The 26475-nt window shown below is 45.4% G+C and overlaps 1 protein-coding gene across 2 annotated transcripts in view; it reads right to left on the bottom strand.

The window, feature by feature from the left end:
- Positions 1-26475, bottom strand: part of VGLL4 (vestigial like family member 4) — a 155785-nt gene that overhangs the window by 46441 nt on the left and 82869 nt on the right. The window lies entirely within an intron of this gene.

The raw sequence follows: 26475 nt of genomic DNA, 5'->3' as shown, positions 1-26475 counted from the left end.
TCGAATTGCTCTTGGTGAAAATTAAGGGAAAAATTCTGCTCTTGCTGACATTGGTGTAATTCAGTGCAGTGAACAAAAAGAACATGCCTGCCTGGCACAAAAATCAAAGCTTCAATCCTAAACAAGTTAATTTTCAACTAGATAAGATAGTAGTAAACCCAGCTCATGCATCTGAGATTTAGCATGGACGTCATTTGCCATATATAGGAGCCGTGTATACAAATTCACGAAGCGATACATTTATATAGCACATCTATTTGTTGTAATTAAGCATGCCTTACAACCTGGACTGCAAACTTCTTCCAATTACAGTTAAATGTTAGTTTTCACTAACATTTTCAGCCTCCATTGGTACATCCATCTCTATTGCAATGTTGACTTTTAGATTAAGAAAAAACACGTTGGGGGTTTTCAGAGGAGTTTTAAGGTAATCTTGACTATCAACTGTACCTAAACTGGTAATGCTTCTGAAAAACTCAAATCCATGTATAACAATGTGGTACCTAAGAAATTTCTGTTTCACTATCACTACTGTTAAACAGATGATTTATAAAAAAGTAGCCTCATTTCACACTGGTGACAAGTACTATTTTGTTGGTAAAAGAACGAATGAGAAGAAAACCTCCTGAAAGTTTACCAGTAAAAACAAACATTTTGCCAATTGAGTCAGTAAGATATAAACTAGCAAACATACTGTGACCTATATTGCACCACAAGTCATGATTTCTATTAAAGGCCCTGGCATCAAAGTTAAATGGGAATTTTCCATCTTGAAACTAAATAGCAAGAAGTATGTTCTACACTCAGGAGACATTCTGAAGCTGGACATGCAGATTATGTGCTGTATTAAAACAGCTGAATATTAATTGCAATTTACTGTAAATTAGCATATATAACCCATGGGTTATACACGTTTTTACAAACCCCACCCCCTCCCCGCGTGGTATACATGTCCGCGGGGCATACACATTTACTTTTACTCACAGGGTTGCGCTCCTGCACTGTGCTCTCCATTCCCCCGCCTGGAGGAGGGTGAGCTGCGGATTATACTCGTCCGCGGGTTATCTAAGACTTTTTCTACACTATCAGGAAAAGCCGTGGGTTATACACGAGTGCGGGTTATATACGCTAAATCACAGTAATTGCTGCAACTACCCCAGCGTGAAAAATGTTTACCAAAAAGAGGTGCTACCATTAACAACTTAATCATATGATCAATATAGTCTATACTACATTTTTCAGCCTTTAACGTTGCCAGTAAAATGCTCCATGTATTACAGTCACATTTTGACACAAGCCTGTGGCTACATCAACAGCGCTAAATCCAATCATAATCAGCTACTCTCTTCCCAGATCATCTCCCTCACTTCTGTCTTTGAAGAGTAAATTGACACCCACTTCAGAGGATGAAATCTTGATTATTCTGAAGAGTTTGATACTTCCCTTCTCCTCCAATCCCTCCTCCCCCCTGTATCCAAGGTCACTTCTGAAGTCTCAGAGAGGCTGCAAAAGGCAAAAATCTACTAGCCCTGTCCATTCGCCAATCTGGAAGCTGTTTTGGTTTTCAATGGGCACCAGGGAGTTTGACACAGGAGCACACTAAAGATACACTAAGTAACAGTTCTTAATTTGGCTGTATGACTTGTTTGTTTTTTTGCCAAATATCAGGATTTATTTTTCCTCAAAAATCATGAGAATTGTCCAGGATGGCAAAAGCACTTGTTTGAATGATTAACTCAATTAATAAGACACATTCAATTAGAAAGTTCTTAAGTCTAAGCAAAGCCCTTTTAAAGGAACTTAGTAAAGCACTTCACTCATACCTAATAAAACTCACCAAGCTCTACAAAGATTCAATCTCTTAGATGTACTTAGCAAAAAAATATTGGGATCATTATTCAAAGAGTAACCTTAGTAACCAGATAGTTCTAAGTGTTCCAATAATTTCATCCACAGTGTGACAATGCCACTTAGCAAAAGTAGATCAGATTAATGTCACAACCACTACAACTTCATGAAGAAATCATTTTTCAGACCCCATGACCCAAAAAGACATGGAGGACTTTCTTACTGAATTGGATAGCACAAGCCACATGCTGGAGGAGCTCAGTGCTTTCACAGTGCTGGAATCCTAGGGCGATAGGGCAGGCAGGCAGAACACAGAGGAGGACGGTGGGGGTGAGACTCACCATCAATTGCGGGGATAAACTGTTTTATAAACACGACCTCTGCTGCATGCATTATGCTGTATTTATCCCACACCACAAACTCAGTCTCTTATGTAGCCTTTAAGAATTATTAGGTCTATAACTGGTTTACTTTAAAAAATGAAATAAAAAAAGATTTGTTTTGAACTCTTTCCTCTTTACAGCACTTTAATTTAAATCAGGGAGAGAAACCACAACTCAGTCTACCAAACAAAATGCTGTTTTACTGACTGGATTTGTCTGTCTCCGTCTGACCACACTCTATGGTAACCAGACTGACGACATTCTACTGGCAAGACAACAGTCTGATAAAACTGTATTCCATAAAATTCCACAAGCCTATACTCAAGCTTCAAAATTCATTACTGTACAGGCCTATGTCTGGGCTGTAACTGAAGCACCAATAGTCAATGCACATTCTTTTTCCTTCTCCTAATACTCGTCTTGGTTTCAACCAGCAGCTGGGCTAAAGAATTGCATATCTGCTTCTTCCAAAAAGATCTGCTTATGACTAGTCACGCCACTCAACTTTTTGTTTTGTTTTCTTTTTAATTAGAACTGTCAGGCAACATAATAGAGTACAGGCAAACAATAAAGATAATGCTGAGACATACCGTCTGTAGTACAAGTACTGCAGTAACATGAAGCTCCATTAACAGGACACCATGCACTCAGCAAAAATGCTCCTTCCCTTTCCTCACTTACAAGTTTAAATTCAAGCTTTGTTTAGTATAATAGACCTAACCTAAGCTAATGATTAGGAAAGCAGCATTCCAGATCCATGACACTGGTCAGCCCTACAATATCTTGGTACTGCCTTGTAAGTACTGGATCATTTATAGTATTTGTGTTTTCTTCTGCCATCAGTTTCACTTGTCTCCCTGCTGAAATGTTACATACAATATAAGCTTCATAAAGACATAAATTGTGTTTTTCAGGTGATGATTTGAAAGCAAGATAGCAGAGAAATCTTAAAATGCATCAGATAAAATTTCCCGAGAAGTCTGTGACTCACCAAGACTAGAAATAAAAAATAATAATAATAATACACACATGTTTGTCAGCCTGCTTCCTTCCTCCCCACCCTAGGATCTCAGTGTGAGTTATAGCACGTTTATTCAAACATGGCTACCAAATTTCCTTCTTCCATCTGGCTGCTATTAAGTCCATACAATCTGAGCATTAATTACAGTCCAGAAGTGAACGTCCTCATCTTTCCAACCAAAGATTTACAAGACACCCTCCTTGACACAAACAGAATCATATAAAATTATAAAACTGATGAACACGTAGATATCAGAGCAGTGAAATTTAACCATCTCTTTCTGTGTTCTCTACTCCATTTGCCTGCCACCTGGAAAAATACAGAGAGAAATAAAGTGCAGGGAGGAGTAATCATAAATGGGAATAAAATTACAATCCATATGATTACAAAACAATAATTGTGTCATTCATAACTCCTCAGTATGGAGGAGGGTATTTATCACAAGGGGCTGAAATTTAACCATTAGCAACTAAAACATTAATGCACCACAAACTGTACCTTTTTTCGTCAATCTTTTCAACCAATTGTAAATAACTAAAATATTTCACAGTATGCTAAATATCTATTATAAAAAGTGAAATAATAGTAATATGAAACGTAGCAGATATGAAATCTTCACTGAGATCTGAGACTTTGTGTGAGATTTCTAAGGTATGCAGTTTAGTACAGTTCTAACTTTAATGACCATTTGACTAAAAAGAGAGCAAAAATCTATTTAGATTGCTTAAAAGTATATTCATGATAAAAGGCATTGAATATTTATACTGACTGTATACTTTTTAACAAAAAATAAATTGGTTGAAAAAAAGTTGATCAAGTTGGTGAATTAGCTCTTTAAGACAATTTGAATATGAGTACGTCTAATGGAACAGTGAGAAAATTAAATAAAAAAACAACAGTGAATAAAATTAGAATATATTCAAACAACTAGTGGCTCCTGGGTGTTGATTAAAATAGATTTTTATGTATAATTGAGAATGCTGCCTCTCTTGTAATAGATCACTCTCCTCAAACAGGAATCAAGTCAGGAAAGTTCTAGGGCCTATGTTATGCAGGAAGTTGATTAAGTAGATCGATCACAATGGACCCTTTCATCTTTATAATATAAATCACTACATATTTGGCAAGGGGACCTGATCAGCTTCCTCACAAGATGACACCGGGCTAGCAAGAACCCAAGCTTTACCATGTAAATTAGAGCAGAAAAATAATGCTGGAATATATCTGCCAACATCTAAACCATTCCTGGGGGAGGAGGAAATGAATCTGTAGATCAGAGGGATGGGTCTGACCTGAAAGCTTCTGCTCCGTGGAGCTCCTAAACATCATATGCTCATCTTTAAGGAGGCCTTCTTCTGTCATATATCACCTTTTAAACCCCAACAGGCTGCTGGGCCAGTGAAATCAAAGCTAGCCATTTCAAATGGGTCCCCTTTCCGCATTCTCTCTCACTTAGCTGCTGAGTTGGGCAAGAAAACAGAAGATGTTCTCCTTCCAGCTACAGTACATGAATCCAGACAGCCAGCAGCTTAAGTCAAAGTATCCACATTGGCTCGCCTGCAAGATCTAAGGGGATGCCTGCACTACACAATGTTGTTGATGAAACTAATGTCAACATGAACAAAAAAAATCAACAGAAGCAAAGTTGCCCAAGCATGTTCCCTACTGACAGGTTGTGACCACATTGACAGCGCCCTCACTGATAGCATGGGCAATGCACTGTTATGTATCCCACAATGCCTGGCAACATCATCTCGCTCTAGGTGTTGAGGGAATGCACGTGGCATCGTGGGACCATGAAAACATCCAGTTAGGCGCTGCTTCGTGTCCCATCCATCTAGTGGTTTCCAGATTTCTTTTGTGCCATATTTCCAGTTGCTATTCTTTGCTGTGCACTCTAGCATTTACAGTGAAAAAGGATGGATCTCACACTCCTCTCCTACGCTCTGTTAAGTGCCGTGAGGACCTCATACATGGCAATGCAGTTAATCTTGAAGTTACTGACAGGAATGCTTGCAGGTACATGGCATTCTGCATCATGTGGACAGCAGCAACTCAGCATTGCTTTTGGCACTCACCAAGCAGCTGCATAGGGCTATGGAAACCGGCAGTGAGCGATGGGATCACATTGTGGGCAGGAAGAGCAGTGGCTACAGAACTTTAGGTTACATAAAGCAACCTTCCTGGAGCTCTGTGCTGAACTGCCCCTGACCTGGAGCGCAAGGACACCCAAATGAGAGCTGCCCTCTTGGTAGAGAAGTGTGTGGCAAATACTGTCTGGAATCTGGTGACTCCAGATTGCTACCAGTCAGTTGCAAATCAATTTGGAGTGGCTTTGCAGAGATGGGCTTTCCTAATTGTGGGTATTGGCACACGTAATCCAATTTTAGTCCTACACAGTGCCACAGAGTACATCAACAAGAAGGGGTACTTCTGGGTGTTGTAGGTGCTTGTGGATCACGGGGGGTGTTTCACAGAAATCCAAGTGGGGTAGTCTGGAAAGGTGCATGACGCATTCATGTTCAGAAACCTTTTATGTTAGGTTCAGAAACCGTTCTTCTTTCCAGACCACAAGATTAAAAGGAAGTGGAGGGGAGATATAGAAATATCCACAGTAATCCTGGGAGACCTGGCTTACCCCTGGCAGACATGACTCATGAAACCTTACACAGGGCACCTCAACAGCAGTAAGGAACATTTTAACAATAGGCTAAGCATTTGGGATGTAGAATATTGTTTAAGTAACCAGTTAAATGGTATGTTTAACTGATTAACTGACCAAACAGGCGTGGGCAAGGGATTGCTCCAGCTGTACTAGAGTGAACACTTGGGCACGCACCTCGGGCAGGGTCACTTAAGCGTGGTTGCATATATGTGCAAATATATGCAAATAGCTTCTTTCACACTGACAGCATGAATATAAAAATTAAGGCAAGACTACACAATACACAGGTACCATGTAAATCATTTCTGCTGATATTAATAAAATGCAATATTTACCCAATTTCCACTGTGACGGGGTGAGGCAACCCCGCACTAAAGGTGCCCCCCCCAGCGAGGCAGGTAGAAGCGGTGCGGCTTTTCTCGCCGCTGCTGAGGACGCGGTTGGCGGGGTAGCCGGGACGCACTGCTCAGCAGGTGGCTTAGCCGGCGCGGCCCCGAGCAACATGGGGGGTGACAGGGTGAGGCAACTGAGGGTGCCCCCCCCAGTGGGGCAGAAAGAAGCGCCGGAACTTTTCCCGCCGCCGCTGAGAATGCGGTTGGTGGGGCAACCAGGACACGCCGCTCGGCAGGCGACTTCACGAATGTGGTCCCGAGCACCGCGGGGGAAGGACTCCCTGTGCCGGGATCGGCAGGGGCAACGGGGGAGGAACGCCACCCCGCCAGCCTCAGGGTGGGCGGCCCCGCAGATGCCCCCAGTCAGCCCTATTCCCCACTGATGCCAGCGGCAAGGAGGATGCCGGGGGTGAGTAGAGACAGCTGGGGAGGAGAAGGTGGAGCCGCAGGTGAATGCAGATGTTCTGGAGGGGCGGGGGCGGCACCTTCCCCAGGTATAAAACCAGCAGAGTCAAAAGAAGAGAGGGAGGCGAGTAGGAGGACGTCGGATGAAGGGACTGAGAGACACGAGGAGGCAGCGGGACAAGCCGGCTGGTGAGCGGATGAGCGAGGGCGTGAGGAAGCAGCCCAGGGCGGGTGTACTGGAGCCCGTGGGCTGATGTGTTGAGGCTCCGTGCCCCATCAGCCAGGTTGGGGGAGAGAGGATCGTCTCCCCCGCCTTAGGGCCGTGGGCTGGGGTCTGGAGAGAGGGAGGGCCCGGACCCCCTCACCTCCTCGCTCGAGGGATCGTCTGGGCGACCGAAGGGAGGGTTGACCGGGCGCCGTTTTATGAAGACCGGGAGCGTCTGGGACAGCAACCGGGGCAGCGGGGCTGCCCGGGGCGGGGTGAGCCTGTGGACCCCGTAACACCACCCGTATGACAGCACTTTTAATGAGCAATGACAGTCCAGGAATTTAATTACTACAACGCATATCAACTGAAGACCATTATACTGACTCGCCATTATGGAGCGTGTTCCCAGCGGAAGCCACGTTCAAAGGATCCCACCCACGGGCTATGTGTTGAGCCCTGCGTAAACCCGGACAGCACTAGGGGCAACAAACGAACATGCCATGGGCCACATGCAGCCTACTGGCCACGTGTTGAGTAGCCCTGAGCTACGTAGTGCAGCTCCCAGAAACACAGCCAGCTTCCCACCTTTCTATACTCTACACCTGCATTCTACAAACCACAGACACTTACCTGGCATCTCGACTCCTGCTCCTGGAGCCCAGCTGCTGAGACAGGCAGTGTACCTCAGGATTGGAAAATAGTTCCTGGCTGCCTGCCCCAACGGATACTCTGCTGGGAGCCCCACAGCCTCATCTAGCTCAACCTCTTCATCTATTATTTCATCCTCTGGGTTAGGTTCCCTTTCTGCTGCCTCTATGCCCTCTGAAGCATCCACGGAGCTCTTGAAAGCGGGGTGAGTATGAGGATAGTGTCCAGTTTGTTATAAAGAATGGCAGGTCTTAGGTTCAGCACTGAAATGACAGTTTGCCTCCCTTGCATTATGGTGAACCTGCCTCAGCAACTTTGTCTTTGCTCTGCACTGCAGCATGTCTTGAACACAGCCCGTTTTACAAAAGCATCAAGAAATCAGCCCATACCTGTCCCAATTCTGAGAGGTCATTCACAGCCAAGACTGAACAGACTCCTTTCCATAAAGTGATCTGACCCAATAGTTCCACAGTGGTCCAAGAGTGGGGAGTATTTGGTGTGATAGCCACCCATAGTCAGCTGGAAAGATGCCATGAGACCTCTCCATACTGAGTCAGCAAGCAGGAAATGGAATGTTACGTTTCCAGGGCATACAAGGGAGAGGGGCAGATAGTTGTTTACTTGGCTGCAACGCAGTGGGGTTCAAAGTGCTGACCAGAGCAGCAGCATGGGGATTGTGGGACACTTTTAGGAGGGCAATAAAAGCAAAAAAGTACCTTGTAGTGTCTACACTGGCTGCCAATGATAAAGAGTGGGGAAAACAAGCCTAATTACAACCAACACTAACAAACTTATTTTGCAAGTCCCAGAAGGCCAAAAGGTTCCAAAAGCTGTGGCTGATTGCTATGATGAAGAGAGGGTTCCTTCTCCTTGCAAGGCTGAGATAGTTCTTTCATTTGGCTCTGCACAAGAAGTATTCTGAGCTGACACTCTTTCTGACCCACATGCCAATTCTCTAGCAAAAACATGTATTAAACATTTAAAACTGTACAAGGGAACTAGAAATGAATGCAAAGTATTTTTACTTGCTCTCTCACTGAATTATACTCTAGTTTATTCTTTGCCAGTAAGTATAGTAGCTAAGTTCATGAGTAGTCACAAGCCACTCTTGCTCCAGTAAAAGCAATGCTGATAAGTATATTGCTTTGTACTATAGTTGTAGTCTGGATGCAGAATCTAACCGCCTTGGTGACCCTTGGTAGACTTCTAAACCCATGGTTAGTATTAGGGATGTTAGGAAGCGTATAATTCAGTAATTGTGTTGCCGACAAAATTTTTGTTAGCTACATGATTAACTGATAAGCAGCTCTGCATTTAAAAGAGCTTGAGAGCCTGTGCGCAAGAGTGCTACTTCAGTCCCAGCTTGTGCCAGGTCCAACAGCTACTCCCGCTGTGGCTCTGCATTTAAAGAGGTTGAGAGCCAGCTCTTCAGCGGGGTTAGCTGTCGGACCCAGTGCAAGACAGGACTGAGCTTGCACACCAACTGCCAAAATACTTTAAATGCAGAGCTGCTGGGGAGCGGGGGATTGCATGTAACCAACAGCTTTAATCGATCAGCATCCACTGATCGGTTAATCCTTTAACCATCTACACAATTACATCCCTAGCCAGGATACTGTAAAATGAGCTAGTTCAACTGCTAAACTCTTTGATTAGCAGCAGCATTTCCTTGATGGCTGCAAATTACTTTTGTTGTGTGCAACACAGAGTGGCATAACAAAGCCTCCAGAAAAGAAGAAAAAGGCATTTACCATCTCCAAGAAACAATAAATCCCATTTCCTTGTATTGCTTAGTAAGATATTACTGTTGACTGCACTATAGAAAGATACATGTTCCATTTAACTCAGTGGCAAAACACGCTGCATTAAATACGCTGCATTCTAAATGTAATTAGAAGTGCTTGTTTACCACTAACCACACTATGATATGTAGTAATATAACTCCCGGATGAAACACTGAACTCTAAAAAAGGCCTATTTCAGATCTTTCCAACTCATGTGAAGTTTTAAATCTAAAACACATCTCCATGTGACAGATTAAAAGTTGACTTTAGTGAGTTTATATCAGGCCCCAAATAATTATTTTCATGTTGAGACATGATCTGAAAACTTCTGGTGCACATTCAAATAAGACAAGTTAGATGCAGATTGAGGAACACATTAGCTGCATATCCCCATTTCCAATGTAGAAAATGAATATAGATTATGTGTTTACTCAAAACTATGCTATGAAAAACCTGAGCAACAAACATCTCTTAAAATTCAGATTTATTCTGTTTTTATCATCACACTTGAGTCTGGCAAACTACAGCACTGATGTTGGCTAAAAGTTTCTATAACTGGTTTCCCAAATCTGAACTCAACATATACATTTAAAAACCGGAAAGAAATCAGAAATAACTAATGAAAAATTCTATCAATTTTTAATCTGTAAAGTCATGCATGAATGGCTCACTACATCTCAGTTATGGAGTTCAAATAATTATTCCTTTTCAATTCTGTGGCAGTTTCTGGGTCTCTCTCTCTGTCACCAAGGTAAGTGACTTATTGTGAATCGTAAGAGACAGGAAAGCAGAGATGATCAAAGGCCAGTCTGTCACTAAGTGAAAATGATCAAAGCTTAAAGACTTGCCATCCACGTCAAAAGTAAATCTGAGTGAGCTAAGGTTACAATAAGAAAGATTTGTTAGATCACAGTATTTTAATGAGCTGAGTGGTATCTTGAGAAACATGGTAAAAAGTTAAATTAAATGTAATGATAAAAAGAGACAAATAAGAAATTCAGTTTGTGAAAGTCCAAAACTGAGTAACTCCCTCTGAAGAAGATAAAGTTAAATATTTGCAAAACCGACCAAGGTTTTATTACTGGACTGCAATGTATATATTCAGTTTTGAACAGGGTGTGTGTCAGCCAACATGGCTGGTACTCTGTTCTCTTAGAAAGAAGAGCAATTTTCTTTCTTTTAAATAAACCCTTAAGTCATGTGTTGCTCTTCCTCTTATTTGCTCAGCTATCTCATGCACTTTCTGTGATTTATGATACTTTTCTATCAATATATAAACTCTACTTCTTTGTTTGATTTCCCTGTTATGCAATATATAGGATACCTCCAATTTCAAAATTTTACATGGGTCAAATCTTACACAAGGACAATACTGGGGTGACATGAGGATCTGAAGTTAAACATGCCAGGGTGAGGGATTAAATTGGTTAGTACTCTAACAGAACTGTAGCTCTTTGCTACTGTATCTGGTAGCTCTTGGATACTCTATCTCCTTTCTGGATATGGCAGGATATCTTTTAAAACAAAAACTTTTTGGCCCAGCATGAACATAAAACATCTACACTGCAGATAAACAGCCCAGAGTCAGCTAAAAAGCCAGTCACCAGTGTCTTACTGCAGCACTGACATATCCTCATCCTTCACTCAAGGAATACATGCCTCTCATCGGCCATCTGATTCTGTAGAGTTCTTTACTAGAAGGATGTAGGCCAGTATTCTTCTCTAAATGCTGCTAAAGTGAGGTGTTTGGACTGGAACAAGGCTTTTATTGTAGTCCTTTAATCTTTAACATCCTTAGTGTGCGTGGGTCTCTACTGATAAGGAACTTCCTTCATCCAGCATCTTGGGATCTGAGCAGTCCCAAACCAGAGAGTTTGTGGGACCAGGGGAGGCAGGGGAGTCCCAGCTCAGTCGTCAGCAGTTGGGCCAGGAGTCACTGGGGAGCCTCCACCCTGGCCGGGGAACCCCTGGCATCAGTGGGGCCTGGCTGCTGAGGTTTCCCAGCCCACAGCTGTCCAGCCAGCCACGTACCCAGCCTCTGGGGCTCTTTGGTCCAGCAACATTCTGGTTTGGAAAATTCAACTTGTAATAAGTTTCCACCCTGCCTTCAGAACTCAAGCATCCACAAAGAAAGAGCCTGTGTAGTACCACAATTGCTCTGGGAAACAGAGAGAACGGTTAGTTTTAAAAAAATGAATTCTACCTGGACAGTAGCAAAAGTGACACACAAAATTCTGCCGGTCTAACGTCAGAAGGCAGCGACTATTTTGACTCAGCACTATTTTTTCACAGCCCTGAGCAAGAAGGTTGGAGTGCAGGAAAGTACAGTAAACTTCCGATAATCCAGCACCTTTAGGACCCAGGGGGTGCTGGATTATCAGATATGCCTGAGTACTGGAAGGGGGGCTATGAGAGGTCAGCGGGGAACTGTGCAGTGTGGGAGAGGGCGGCGCTGAGGGACCAACCCGGCAGCACCCCAGCTGCTCTGCCCCCGGCTTCCCCAAGTCAGCTTCTGGTCAGTTTCAGGGCTCCAATTGTCTAGCTGGCCGGAGCACTTCCGGGTTCCAGTTGGTGCCGAACTATCAGGAGTGCCGGACCACTGGATGCCGGACAATTGGAGTTTTACTGTAGTCGTGTAGACAAGCTCTAGGAGAGTGTGAAGAGAAAGGATCTGGCTATTTTCTCTCATTCAAATGCATTTCTTCATAGCAACTGTAATAGATGTTATCAGGAACTGAGACCTATACTATACTATACCCCTCTCCCTGTCAGTCAAGGATATACATCTTCAACTGTGTGAATAGCGTCGCTTACTGCAGTGTCTTCCATGTGGTAAGGTCCATAGGGGCTCTCCGGCTGACTCTGCCTACTCTTCGAGGCCTGGTGGTCTACCGGAGTCAAGGGAGAACGCTGCAGCATTGATGCACTGTGTAGTGAAGACAAGCCCTAAGTCAGCTACAGGAAGCAGCCTGTCCTAGGTTGTTAAATAACTGATGGGACCATCCTTCAGAGCAAAAGCTTGCCAAATAATTTTAAGTGGGGGATGGTGGCTGGAAGGGCCATGTTACAACCTCACTTCCAATAAACCTTTCAGAGAGAGGAAGCTAAGTCAAACAGGATAGATGGAGGAAGGGTTGTGTCTACTGCTGAGAAATTGCACACTGACTGGACAGGATTTCCTATCACCAGCCATAGATTTCTGGTCAGCCAGGATAAGTTTGTCAGAGCTCCTGGAAACTGAGGGAATGAGCATAAATCAGAGCTCCTGACACAAAGGATTAATGGACACAAATCAGATATTCGAAATGGTAACATACTGAAACATTTTCATTTAGAATCATAGAATCTTAGGGCTGGAAGAGACCTCAGGAGGTCATCAAGTCCAGCCCCCTGGCCAAAGCAGGACCAACCCCAACTAAATCATCCCAGCCAGGGCTTTGTCAAGTCGAGACTTAAACACCTCTAGGGATGGAGACTCCACTACTTCCCCAGGTAACACATTCCAGTGCTTCACCACCCTCATAGTGAAATAGTTCTTCCTAATATCTAACCTAGACCTCCTGTAACTTGAGACCATTGCTCCTCGTTCTGCCATCTGTCACTACTGAGAACAGCCTCTCTCCATCCTCTCTGGAACCCCCCTTCAGGAAGTTGAAGGCTGCTATCAAATCCCCTCTCACTCTTCTGCTGACTAAATAAGCCCAAATCCCTCATCCTCGTCTTGTAGGTCATGTGCTCCAGCACCCTAATCATTTCGGTTGCCCTCTGCTGGACCCTCTCCAATACGTCCACATCCTTTCTGTAGTGGGGGCTCCAGAACTGGATGCACTACTCCAGATGTGGCCTCACCAGAGCTGAATAAAGGGGAATAACCAGTTCTCTAGATCTGCTAGAAATGTTCCTTCTAATGCAACCTAATATGCCATTAGCCTTCTTGGCTACAAGGGTACACTGTTGGCTCATATCCAGCTTCTCATCCAATGAAATCCTCAGGTCCTTTTCTGCTGAACTGACTTTGCACTCATTAATGGATTTCAAAGTTTCCATATTATTACAAGCCAATTTCAAAAACCAGCTTGAAAGGGAAGCTCCAGAGTTTAAATTTAATTTACAAGTCTGACACCTACAATAGAGGTTTAAACAAAGACCTTAACTGGACTACATTGCTACATTCCACACTCTAATGACATAAAAGGCCAAAACTTAAGAATGCTTAGAACCCTCTTTCTCTACTTCATTTAGAGTGGAACCTCTAATTGACTATTCTTTTCTCACTCCCCCCCCTTTCCTTTCCCTCCCCATCCCCTTTCTTTCTCTGCTATTTATTTGGAACTTGGACACCTTAAACTCCATTTATCTGAAGAAGCGGGTTGTCCCCAGAAAAGCTCATACCACCATCTACACTTTTTGTTAATCTCTACAATGCTGCAGGACTATTTGTTGTTTCTAAATGTTTTTTCTATTACAGACTAACAAGTCTACCTCTCTGAAATGTCAGTGCCCCTGCGGCACTCTGGATGGATGCTCCTGACTTCTGTAAGTGCACATGCTACACCTCAGAGGACTTCAGCTAGAACGCCATTTTCTCACTCTCCCACCCAACTCCAACTTCTTATTAGTCTTTTGCTGGTGAACTCATCTCTTGGCTTACCTGCCTTCAGGCTCACAAATTCCATCTTTCCTTATTTCTTCCTCTCAAAGAAGCAGAATCATGTCTCTGCCAATCAGTCCTACATTCAGCACAGCAAACAGACTGCTATCCAAGATTAGCCAAATTGTATCGGTGTTTCTGCCTATCAGTCGTCATGACAGCAACTGATCGAAGAGCTCTAGCAATCAGATTTCCAACTATTCACTATCATATCACGTTCCAGCTAATTATCTGCTTCAATGGTTCAGGACTACTAGAAAGTATACCAGTTCCAACTCTCTTCAGGTAACACTTCCTTGTATTACTATAAAGGTACATATCCACTGCCCACTAGCTATTAAGTAAGACATACACTCCCAAGTCCAAACTGCAATAGAACTTCTGCTGTTCCAGCTTTGCATTAGTGAAAGGGAAATCAGTGGTCACTGGCAGCATGGGAGACGTCTTCAGCTGGGAGACTGGTACCATTGACCACAAAGGCAAATATGATCTTACGCTGGCCTTTGTGGAACTGTGCCTTGTTGCAGCAGGCCCAGGTAGATAACAACTTAACTGGAGTCTCCCTGCCCCTCCACTGTTCCTTCTAATTTTTTCCAGCCCTAAGTGGAATGAATTTTCTTAAGTGCGCTAATGTGGAGGTGATGTGCAACACAACACCCTCGAATTGGTGCTCATAACAAAATTAATGTTGCATGGATGGGACCGGAGGTTCTGAGTGTGGGAGGGGATTCAGGCCTGAGGCATTGGGGTGCTGGAGTGTGAGGGCTCAGGCTGAGGGTGTGGGTTGAGGGGCTCAGGGCTGGGACAGAGTTGTGGTGCAATATCTCTGGCTGGGGGTTGCGGTCTGAGGTGAGGCTGAGGGGTCTGGGTACAGCAGGAGGGATCCTGGTTTGGGGAGAGGCCCAAGCCTAGGGGTTAGGGTACAGGCCTAAGGGCTGTGGGTATAGGCTTTGGAGTAGAGCTGGGGATGACAGCTTTGGGGTGCAGAAGGGTGCTCATGGCACGAGGGCTCAAGGTGTGGCAAGGGCCTGAGACTCAGGACCCGGGTGGCTTTCTGCTGGGGCCAGCAGGGAGGGACTCCCCTTTGCCAGCTGTGGTAGCTCTGTGCTCAGCCAGCGGGGAACGGCTCATCCCCACCAGCCCCTGAAACTTCAGGGCTTGGGAAGAGATACCTCTCCCTGCTGCAGCCCTGAGCAGGGTTTAATAGCTCCTGTGCAAGGCATAATGGGAAGCAGCACAGCTGCGCTCATTAGGGGGAACTATGCCCACCCCCTTCACGAGTTCAGATGTATTCACAGATTTTTGGAAGTAAATATAAAAACAACCCAGCGAGGTGTCCGGCCACATTCTATTGCTGCACCGCACAAGTCTCTACAACATGGAACACAAAGGCATAAACAAAACAGCTGAGATCTGCAGAGCACCTGCCCTAGTTCACATTATGGGGAGAGGAAGGGAATTCTGGCTCCTTTCAAGGCTATTGGAGATAATCCCTTTTTAGGGCAGCTGGCACCCAATTACCTCTGGTAAAAGTAGGAATCCTGACCATTTCCTCAGTCACAGAGGCACTACCAAGGGTTCGCTATGGCTGGGAGGCAGAGCCCCATAAGTGGCACGCAAGCTGATTTTCACTGGCACGTGAGCCTCCCCACAAGATCCGTACAGGACTGCTTCAATTTTCAATGCTACTGCTCCTCGCACGGCACAGCAGCTGCCCGCCAACCTCTCTCCCCCCGGCAGAGTACAGAGGTGGCTCCATTGAAGCTTTGCCGCCAGACAAGCCAGCTTCCAGCAGCGTGCATTTTCCAGCCACTCCGCCACCTACTGCTCCACTGCTGCGTGTCGCGTGGTCCCCTCCCTGCCCCTGGAGGACTGCCTCTAGCACGTGGGGCCCCTCCTCTTCCAGGCCGCTTGATGGTACAGCAGCCGCCGCTGCCGGGGGTCCAAGGTAAAACTTGGCAGAACCGCTCCTGTACCTCTGAGCCTTGGAGCTACCACCTCAGCCCAGGCAGTGGCCGTGTAGAGCCGAGCTGCGGTGCTGCAGGGCAGGGCTCACTTCAGCTCAGCAGGAGCAATCTGTGCACTGCAGCTCTCTCTTCCCTTGCCCCTCCCCATCTGCTGGGGGCCTGGCAGCGAGCTGGGTCCATTGAGGAAGGTTGGGTTCCCCCCACACACACTACACCAGGATCCCCGCTGCGTGGGGGGCTGAGCTCCCTCCCCCTTCAGCAGCGTGCTATCTGGAGGCTTTCCCACTGCAAGGGGGTGCAAAGCCAAGGTAAACATCCCCCCTCATGCCCATACCCCCACACCCCAATCCCTCCTGGCCAGAGACCTGCCCCCACCCTGCTCCTGCATTCACCGTTGCTCCTGCACTCTCCTCCTTGGCCACACACTGCACCCTCCCTTGCTCCTGCTCACTTCCCCTTCCCAGCCTGCCTCGGCACCCTACCTCCCACCTAGACCTCGGACCCTGACCCCCTCCTGCACCCTACCTCCCACCCAGACCTTGCACCCTAAGAACATAAGAACAGCCGTACTGGGTCAGACCAAAGGTCCATCTAGCCCAGTAGCCTGTCTGCCGACAGTGGCCAATGCCAGGTGCCCCAGAGAGGGTGGACCGAAGACAATGATCAAGCGATTTGTCTCCTGCCATCCCTCTCCAGCCTCTGACAAACAGAGGCCAAGGACACCATTTTATCCCCTGGCTAATAGCCTTTTATGGACCTAACCTCCATGAAATTATCTAGCTTCTCTTTAAACTCTATTATAGTCCTAGCCTTCACAGCCTCCTCTGGCAAGGAGTTCCACAGGTTGACTACATGCTGTGTGAAGAAGAACTTTCTTTTATTAGTTTTAAACCTGCTACCCATTAATTTCATTTGGTGTCCTCTAGTTCTTCTATTATGGGAACTAATAAATAACTTTTCTTTATCGGCCCTCTCCACACCACTCATGATTTTATAGACCTCTATGATTATATACCCTGACCCCTTCTGCACCCTACTTCCCACCCATTTCTTGCAAACTCTCCCCCTTCTGCACCCCACCTCTTGCCCAGATCCTGTACTTATGCCTATCCCACACACTGTCAGGCCTGTCCTGCATACTGAACTCCTTTTTGTCCCTATCCCAGAGACTAAGGGGGGTTCATAAAATCCACTAACTCCGGAACCCCATAAAAGTAAATCTGGCCTATGGGAAGCCATAAACCTCAGTCCTCCCTGTCCCTTCCCCTAACCCCGTGGACTGGAGCACCAGAAGTGTGAGGTATCTTAGCTGGGAGCCACAGCCCAGTGGGGGCTCCTTGTACAGTTCAAAGGAGGAATGCAGAAGTGCCTTTCGACTAGTCGAGTAGTCAATGGAATTTCCATCAACTACTTGACTAGTAAAATTAACCTTTACTTAACATCTTTCATTCAAACTACATAAGTAATTATACATTTTTAAAATGTTGAAGTTTTCATTTTAATTTTTAAAGTTGCATGTATTTTGGGAATGACAAAAGAGCCATATTTGATTCCATACTGAGCCATATTTGGCTCGAGAGCCATAGGTTGGCGAACCCTGTGCTAAATTTCCCTGGTATAATGACTGTCTAGAATTTGTACCTGCATATCTCAAAAACAGATTGAGATAATAATGGTTTACTGGTTGAGATAAAGGACTGGAAAGTCATGAGCTCTGAGTTCCATGTTCTTTGCCATGACTCATTGTGTGAACTTGATCAAGTCACTTAAAATCTCTTTGCCTCAATCTCCCCATCTGTAACTAGCAATAACATTTGCCCATTTCACAGGGAATTTGGAAGGTTGAATTAGAGCCTGTCAGAAACTGGGATCCTCTGATTAAACATGCTGAAAGAGGAAAACATATTACCAAGTGTATTCCAATGTTTGTTTCACTGTTATCATGTTTGTTTACATACGGGCTCTTTGAGGGTCAGTCCTATCCAGTTAGGATGGTGGTGAATTTAATCCACACAAACTCTGTGCTTCCTAAGGCAAGTACTGTAGTACTGGCAGGCTGTTTGTTGCCTACACTGGGAAGTACGGCTTTCAAGATTGTCAAAGAAGAGAATTTCCAATGTTTGGCTAATTAACTAAACTTTGTCACAGATACTTGGTGACTGAAATACTGGAAGGAAAGGGGACACTGGAGAGAGACAACAAAAGTCCTCCTGCTGTAAACATCAGTGCTAGTGCTGGGCATCTTCATGGCTCCAGCTTTGCAGTGTTTTGGTGAATAATGTATCCTGCTGCCTAGAACAGGGTAGTAGTGAAAAGCTCACCTCTTAACTGTAGCCACTGGTTTCAGAGTATTCAGCAGGAAAACTGTGCATGTCAGCATTCTCTCAAATGGCTCCATGTGATTTAATTTAAGCCGACCACAGAGTGACTGTGATAGCTTTCTGAGATGCCACAGCATGAAAGCTGAAGGGTGGGAGTTAAACAGCAGCAATGCACACCACATGTCCAAAGAGGACATCTAAAGGCCTTTAGCAAGAACCACCATATTTTTAAAAAATCCCCTTGCATGCTATAAATATTTACACCAAATCCAAGAAACTGGCTGGGTTTTAACTAGCTTGGTATGAATCATGTGGCACTTCCTTTTCCCTCTTTTCAACTAAAATGCATATAAAAACCACCACAAAGAAGGTGTTGTACTCTTACATCTATTTTTTAAGATTTTCGCTTTTTTTCAGAGTATTTTCCAAACAACACATATTCAGTACAATTGGATATTCCTGTTTTAGTTGGCTAATTCTTGTATGGTATTTACTCTTCTCCTAAGTTATTTTAAGGTCACAGAAAAAAAATTCATTTTAATTTAGCAAGATACTTTTGCTTTTTCTTATGACCTGCTGAATTAAAATTGGGAATAGAAAATATCAATCATGAGGGGTAGAACAAGTCTGGGACCATCATAAGATAGTAACCGAGATCAAAAAGGGGACAATTTAGCATCTGATTTTGAACTTCTAAAAGCTGAAGACTTTAGAAATTCCCCAATTTGCTTGTTTTACAAGTATGAGACTGATTAAAACATAGTGGTGGGTTAGCAAAGTAGCCAGTTAAACACTAAAGGGCAATCTCTTTTGCATCTAACTACTGTTCATATTGAAGAGCCTGTTAACACACAAGGGAATGGTTCTATTTTTCTGTGTTCATGTTAAGCCCTACAAATGGGGAAGGCCCCAGTCAGCCTTGCATGGCTGTCCTGCCATATCCAGGGACAACTGCTGCTTTTCAAGCACTCAGCTCCAAACCTTTTCCGTGGAGCCTGCTAACAAAAAGGGAAAGTTACAATGATGGGTGCAAGTGAGCCGTCAAGCAAGGATCTCTCAGGAAAGATGGGCAGTGAGAAGTAAAGGTACGAGGATGCACTTAAAATATCCCAGGGGGCTAACTCCCCTCTCGGCCAGGGAAGACCTGGGACCAAGGCTGCCCCAGCCCCAGCTCTTACCCCCAACGCCCATGGAGAGGCCAGGGAGGACCAGGGACTGAGGCCACCCACGGCCCTTCTCCCCTGCCCCCAGCTGCTGGGGAGGCCCAGAACCCTTCCCCTGCACTTCCCCCCTACAGCCCCAGGTCTTCGTCCCCCCTGTCCCCAGGGAGGCTCTGTACTTCAGTCTCTTTTCTTGCTCTTACACAAGAACTATGGACCATCACTTTACATAAACACTTTACTACTGGCCACATAAATCTCCTAGTAGGAAGCAATACCCAGTACATGTCGTTTTCATCCCACTGATACAGTGAGGAAGGCACAAAAATAGGTACAGGCAGTCCCCGGGTTACGTACAAGATAGGGACTGTAGGTTTGTTCTTAAGTTGAATCTGTATGTAAGTCGGAACTGGCGTCCAGATTCAGACACTGCTGAAACTGACCGCCAGTTCTGACTTACATACAGAATCAACTTAAGAACCCCAGGCGTCCCCAAGTCAGCTGCTGCTGAAACTGATCAGCAGCTGATTCCAGGAAGCCCGGGGCAGAGCAACTCTGCCTCGGGCTTCCTGTAGTCAGCGCTGGTCAGTTTCAGCAGAAGCTGACTTGGGGACGCCTGGGGCAGAGCAGCTGGGGTGCTACTGGACCAACCCAGCAGCACCCCATCTGCTCTGCCCCAGACGTCCTGATTCAGCCGCTGCTGAAACTGACCAGCAGCGGCTGAATCAGGACCTGGGGCAGAGCAGCTGGGGTGCTGCCGGGTTGGTCCAGTAGTGCCCACGGGCGCTGCAGGACCAATCGGCAGCGCCCCAGCTGCTCTGCCCCAGAGTCCAAAACAAAAGCCTGGTCTGCTGGGGGGGGGGGGAGCACACTAGTTGCGCCCCCCCCCCCCGCAGACCAGGGACACGGGGAGCAGAGCCGCAGCGGCAGCGGGGTGCCGCGCCTCTGAGGCTTTGCTCTGGCAAAGCCTCAGAGGCAGGGACCCCGCCACGGCTGCGGCTTCAGTCTGGGTGCCTGTGGTCTGCTGGGGACGGCCCCCAGCAGACCACAGGCACCCGGACTGAAGCCGCAGCCGCGGGGGGGTCCCGCGCCTCTGAGGCTTTGCCAGAGCAAAGCCTCAGAGGCGCGGGGAACCGCCGCTGCTGCCGCTTCAGTCAGCGGCAGCAGCGGCGGTTCCCCGCGCCTCTGAGGCTTTGCTCTGGCAAAGCCTCAGAGGCGCGGGACCCCCCCGCGGCTGCGGCTTCAGTCCGGGTGCCTGTGGTCTGCTGGGGACCGTCCCCAGCAGACCACAGGCACCGGGTCTCAAGGGGCAGCAGCAGCGGTTCCCGCGCTTCTGAGGCTTTGCTCTGGCAAAGCCTCAGAAGCGCGGGACCCGCCCGGTGCCCCTGGTCTGCTGGAGACGGTCTCCAGCAGACCAGGGGCACCGGAGCAGCTTACGAACGGGGCTTTCTCGCCCCGACTTCCGGGCAAGAAAGCTCCGTTCGTAAGTGCGGATCCGACGTAAGTCGGATCCGCGTAAGTCAGGGACTGCCTGTATTTGCAAGATTTGTGTAGGGAAGGGCTAGAAAGATGCACAATAACCCTGTATTTCCTCATTCAAGTTTCCGGTCTTGCAGGACAGGACGTTGCCATTTAGTTAAACCAATGTCCAGGAAAAACAGCACTCACATTTTCAAATTCAAACCAAATAGTGACAAAACTTAAGAGCAACACACCTTCTAAACCAGGTTTCATTCTACTACAGATTTTTTTGCTGTACTTTTCACAAACATTCATTATTTCAAAATAGCTACAGCTTGGACCTCCCTTGTCCAGCACCCTCGGGACCTGACTGGTCCCAAGCAAGGGGATTTGCTGAACAAAAGGAGGTCCCTCCCACCATGGCACATGCTACCCCGGGCTAGAACTCTAGCCGAGCCTCACGGCTGCTGGGATTCTTCATCTGCTGCTGGCTCCCTGCTAACCACCCAGCAGCAGGGCCAGATCTCCTTGCTGCGCCGTCCTCCCTCAACACAGGGCTTCTGGCTGAGCCAGTGCCTCCCCACCCCCACTCTTGCCCTGCAGCCCAATCTCCTTATACCTGGACTTTGCGGTCCAGGAACATCCGTGGTCTTGCCAGACTATGGAGGTTGCCGGACCAGAGAGTCCTGATTAAGGGAGGTACAACCTGTACTAGGTTGCTTTGGACTCTCTCATTTCTAAGGGATGTAGGCACCCAATTCCCATTATAATTAAGCATCCATGTCTCCTTGGATAGGAGATATTCCATGGCTTTGAATATCTCACCCTCAGTGTGCTTCCTGCTGGCCTAGATGCCAGCTAGAAATGATCCTTCTGAGGTACCAAAATATAAAAAATAAAAATCACTATTTCCCCTCTTGCCAAAATTACACAAGAAAATTTTTACTCAGACTTTTCCTAATAAAATGCTACAAGACAGTCTTGTTTTAGGACTGATGAAAATATAATTACTAGCATTAGGATTATAATCTCTCACAACCCCACACATCCAGATGGGCAAAAACTGAAAACCTTAATTAAGGTTTTGGGTCTCTATTTGAAATGTGTATCAATACTAGATGGCCAATGCAATCGTTCCCTGCCCACACCACCTTCTCCAAATAGTACACTTATTAACTTATTAAAGAGACTACAGAGCACACCAAGGTGCTGTTACACACACCATGACAGTTGTCACAGGTCCAGCCCTTCCTGGCTACTCACTCATTAGAACTGCTGTGAGGGGAAGATGTGCTCTGGGTTCCTGGTGGTATTTCAAGCTCCTGGAGCCTGAGCGGAACCCAACCATTGCCCCACAAGCAAATTCTCTGTACACAGATCTTCTGCTACCTCTCACCAAATGTTGGGACCTGCTTTCCAGTCACCTGGCCCTCAGGGCACAGCACTGATCCTTCTTATTCCCCAGTACTTTAACTACCATTGTCTCAAAACTCCCAACCCAAAAGGTGTATGAATCTTCTAGTTCAGGGCTACTCAACTTTGGAAGCCCCAGGGGCCACAATGATACAGCACATGCTGAGGACCGCAACTTAAGTGTGGTTGCATAAACATGCAAATATATATGCAAATAGCTTATTTCACACAATGCCTCGGTGTTCCGGGCACCTCCTCCCTGGGGGCTAGAAACACCAACACCCTGTAGCCATCTGTTCCGGCCAGCCTGTCCACTTGTGCCTTTCAGTGCTCACCCCACCTGGGAGACGCCTTGCCATTGTGGAGTGTGTTCCCAGTGGAGGTCATGGTCAAAGGATCCCACCCGCGGGTTGCATGTTGAGCCCCGTGTAAACCCAAACCGCACCGGAGGCCACAAAAAAAAAAAAAAAAAACCCAGGCCGAGGGCTGCATGCAGCCTGCAGGCCACGTGTTGAGTATCCCTGTTCTAGTTTATAGGTTCACTCTCTCATGGGCGCACAGCAGATGAGGTATAGTCAACAGCTCATTAGACTTAATCCTAGAAAGCACAGGAATGTATTCACTGTCCAAAACAATAAAACATCCTAAACACAGCGTCCCTCCTCCCTAGCTCTGCCAAGAGGGACAGCATCTGTGTTACAGCTTGCAGAATCCTGTGCCCCCCTAGCTCTATTCTGCCCCTGCAGCAGCCTCCCTCATCTTAAGCTTGTCCTCTTCCCCCATTCCTCAATTCCCCCTTCTGCCCTCCCCCCCGACCCTTTGTAGATTCCTGATGGGAGGTCACGTGTTTCTTTTGTCCGGCCTTTTGATAATTTTCCATTACTCCAAACCCCCACCCCTCCACTTCAGACATGAGAAGAAAGCCCTTCTCCCAGGACAGCAAACTTACTGTCCGTCCCAAAGTGTTTTACTTTGAATTGTCAGTGGAATGCTGATAACTCACCATTGTCTCTGGCCTGTCAGACATGTCATAACCCTGCAAACTCACAGGGAGTCACAAACAAATAGACTTTCCATGACCCTGTAATTTCATGGTACAATTTCATAATATGATCCAAGATTCAGAAGTCATACAGAGAGAGGCCCCAGTGCACCACGATGGTCACACAACCACAGCATTAAGAAGGAGCTGTTAAGGTCTTAAAAATATCTGATGAAGCACCAACGAAAAAGCTGCCTCACAGAAATTAAAACTGCACTGTGGAACACACAGTGTACTAATGACTGTGCCATGGATGGTCCCAACATACCAATACGACATTCAGCAGTGTCGTATCATGCAGTCAATTACCTCCCAAAGCATATGGCTTTTATTGAAAGGGAAAGGAAACAATGGCTCTCTGTTTATCAAGCAAAGCAGTCCCGGCTGATTTGTAAAGTAATATTTGAGGGACATGATACAGACTGTGTGTAAAAGAAAAAGATGGCTGGCATTAAAATAAAATTAAAAACAAAAATGAGCAAGCACCACACAATTTTGTAAACACTCCTCAGAAACTTGTATTCATCACTACCTCGTGCTATTATCACTGAAGAATTATGGCCTCTGTCCTGCTGGATTATTGTTACTGTAAACAACTTTGCTAAATTGCTTGGCACACTGTCTGCCTTCAGCATGTTAAACTCTGGAGTCTACTCTGCCAGAATCCAAAACATAAAGGTCCATCTGTATTAATCGTCAAAAAGGAATTAAAAGGCAACTATTTTCATGCAAAGTAGATTAAAAAAAAACCAAGACCAATACATATGGATGAACTTTTTCCATTCATAATTTTAGATGCCCCACAATACAGACTGTTGTTTAAGCTTCTAGTTGTTCTCTAACAGCCATCTGCACAATACAGTGCATTGTTTGAACTTCGGAGCAATTTAGCTGTTTCAGTGTATTCTACAAAGTCCCTGGATTTACATCCAAAGAAACCTGGCACTGCAACAAATTTGACTTGCAAGTAACAAGTCACAGCCTTTAAGCAAATTCCTCTTTAATGCAATGCACTAGAACATTTGCTTCTATAGACCTTATACCAAGCAGGGGTATTGTTGGAAACTGAGGTATCCCCAGTATCGTATTTATTTGTTTATTCCCAATTTAAGATACTTCAATATATGTAAAAGGGCCTTAGAGACTAAGGATGTAAAATTCCATTTAATCTGTTAACTGGTTAAATGTTAAGCTCTGGGCTAGAGGGCCCCTCTTTCTACCCCAGCCAGGCTGGAGTGGCCTCACGCTATGGGCAGGGGCTTCTCCATTCCAACTGCTTCCGACCATGTGCTGGGCTGCCAACTCCCAGCCCACAAGCCTGCGTAGTCTGGAAGCAATCAGCCCTCCTCCCTTCCTCCCCACCCTCCACCCAACTAATCAACTCTCCTCCCTCGTGGGTTGGAACCGGCAGCTCCATGGGGCTGGATTCCGCCCGTGGGGGTTGCCCCGAATGGTTAACTGTTACCCCGTAAACAATGCCTGTTAAGGGTGATGCTTACTGGGTAACCTCACATCCCTATTAGAGACTCTGAAGAACATTCAAATTCCAGGGAAATACTGTTCAAACCCAAACTTTCCTGTTTTGCAGGACCAATGAGGAAAGGAATCATGAAGGTCACACTAAAGAGGACACTCGCCAATCAGTGACAGGAGATACTGTAACAAGCCCTGAAAAAATGACTATAATTCTTTGTTTTCTACTTGTGAGAAAAGATATTTAAAAATAAAAAGCCTTATTAAATGTTCTGTAAATGTAGGACACTCTAGGTTTGTCCCCAGTATGTCAATTGGATTAAAATAAATTAATTAATCCAGGGGAAAATAGTTCAGTGCAGCGAAAATAAAAAGGAAATTGAGTGAGATATTTTAGTTCACTGTGTAAGGGGTTTCAGTAGGGTTCAGTATTTCCACTAATTCTTATTTGAAGGACAAGAGTTGTAAAGCTATTTTTATATATTTAGAAACTGAAATATGCTTTGGAGTTAATATGAGAAGCTGATTATACAAATCCAGAGTGAAATCCATGATCAGCAAAAAAAAAAAAACCCACCACAAACACCCAACAACCACCTTCAAAAGATGGAAACTATTCTTTAGAACTTAAAAGAATACAAATTATTGTATTAAAAATGTGAGCAAATGAAGTTGGCAGAATTACTTTCAGACTCTGTGTTTAATATCATATTAAATACTGGGCTTTTTGGAAAACATATATATATAAAAATAGCTTGTTTTGCACTAAAACCCTACACATCTTTACTAGTACAGAGCTGTAGCCAAATAACTACAGGAAGCGAGTGAAGTAATTATGGAATATACAACTAACTAGTATAAGCTATCTACATTAAACTAGGAAACAAACCAAGAAGTGATATTTTTCTGTAAATCTGGATCCAATTTTCTTGATAACAAAATCCAGTTTTCTGGACTGTCCATAAGACATTGCAGAACAAAAACTATTTTGCGTGCTCCAAGTCTCATAACATGCCTGGAGGGATTTATCTGCATCTTATTGCATTTCTTTATACCTTTCCCAGTGCAACAGTCCAAACCCCGGGAATGCAGTAATAATGCAAAGTATTAGACAATGGAAGAGGGAGGAAGGAAGACAGAAATCTGCCCTGCAACACAGAACCATCTGTGCACTCTGTGAGATAAACAACAAAGTGAAACAATCTTCCACTGGGGGACTGCACCTTCTCATAAATATTTAAGTTGCAATTATCAGGAGCCCAAGCTTGTCAATGGCATTTCAAAGCTCTGCCCCATTACCTCACACAAGAATCCCAGAGAAAGAATATGAAACTGAAATAAATTGAGTTTCCACAGCAAAACAAGATGCAGATGTTGTTCCTCAGAGTACACCTCCAGATCAAGTGCTTGTCATTTGATATGTAGCATTAGGAACTGAGACTGGTACAGAATGGGTCTGTTTTATGGCCTTTTCACCCCAGTGAGGGCACCATCTCCCATGAGTTTCCTTATGTCTCTAAGCTCATTAGAGACAGAACAAAAGGACGAAAAGACTGCTCTATTTAAAACTAGCAGTTGTGATAAATGTCTCAAGGAAGAAAGAGATAAGTGATTTAGTTTAAGCAGCAACATC

The sequence above is a fragment of the Pelodiscus sinensis genome, chromosome 11, assembly GCF_052426305.1.
Source record: "Pelodiscus sinensis isolate ZL-2025 chromosome 11, ASM5242630v1, whole genome shotgun sequence".
Taxonomy (NCBI): Eukaryota; Metazoa; Chordata; order Testudines; family Trionychidae; genus Pelodiscus; species Pelodiscus sinensis.
The sequence above is the reverse complement of the archived record's forward strand: the minus strand, read 5'-3'. Positions and strand labels throughout refer to the sequence as shown.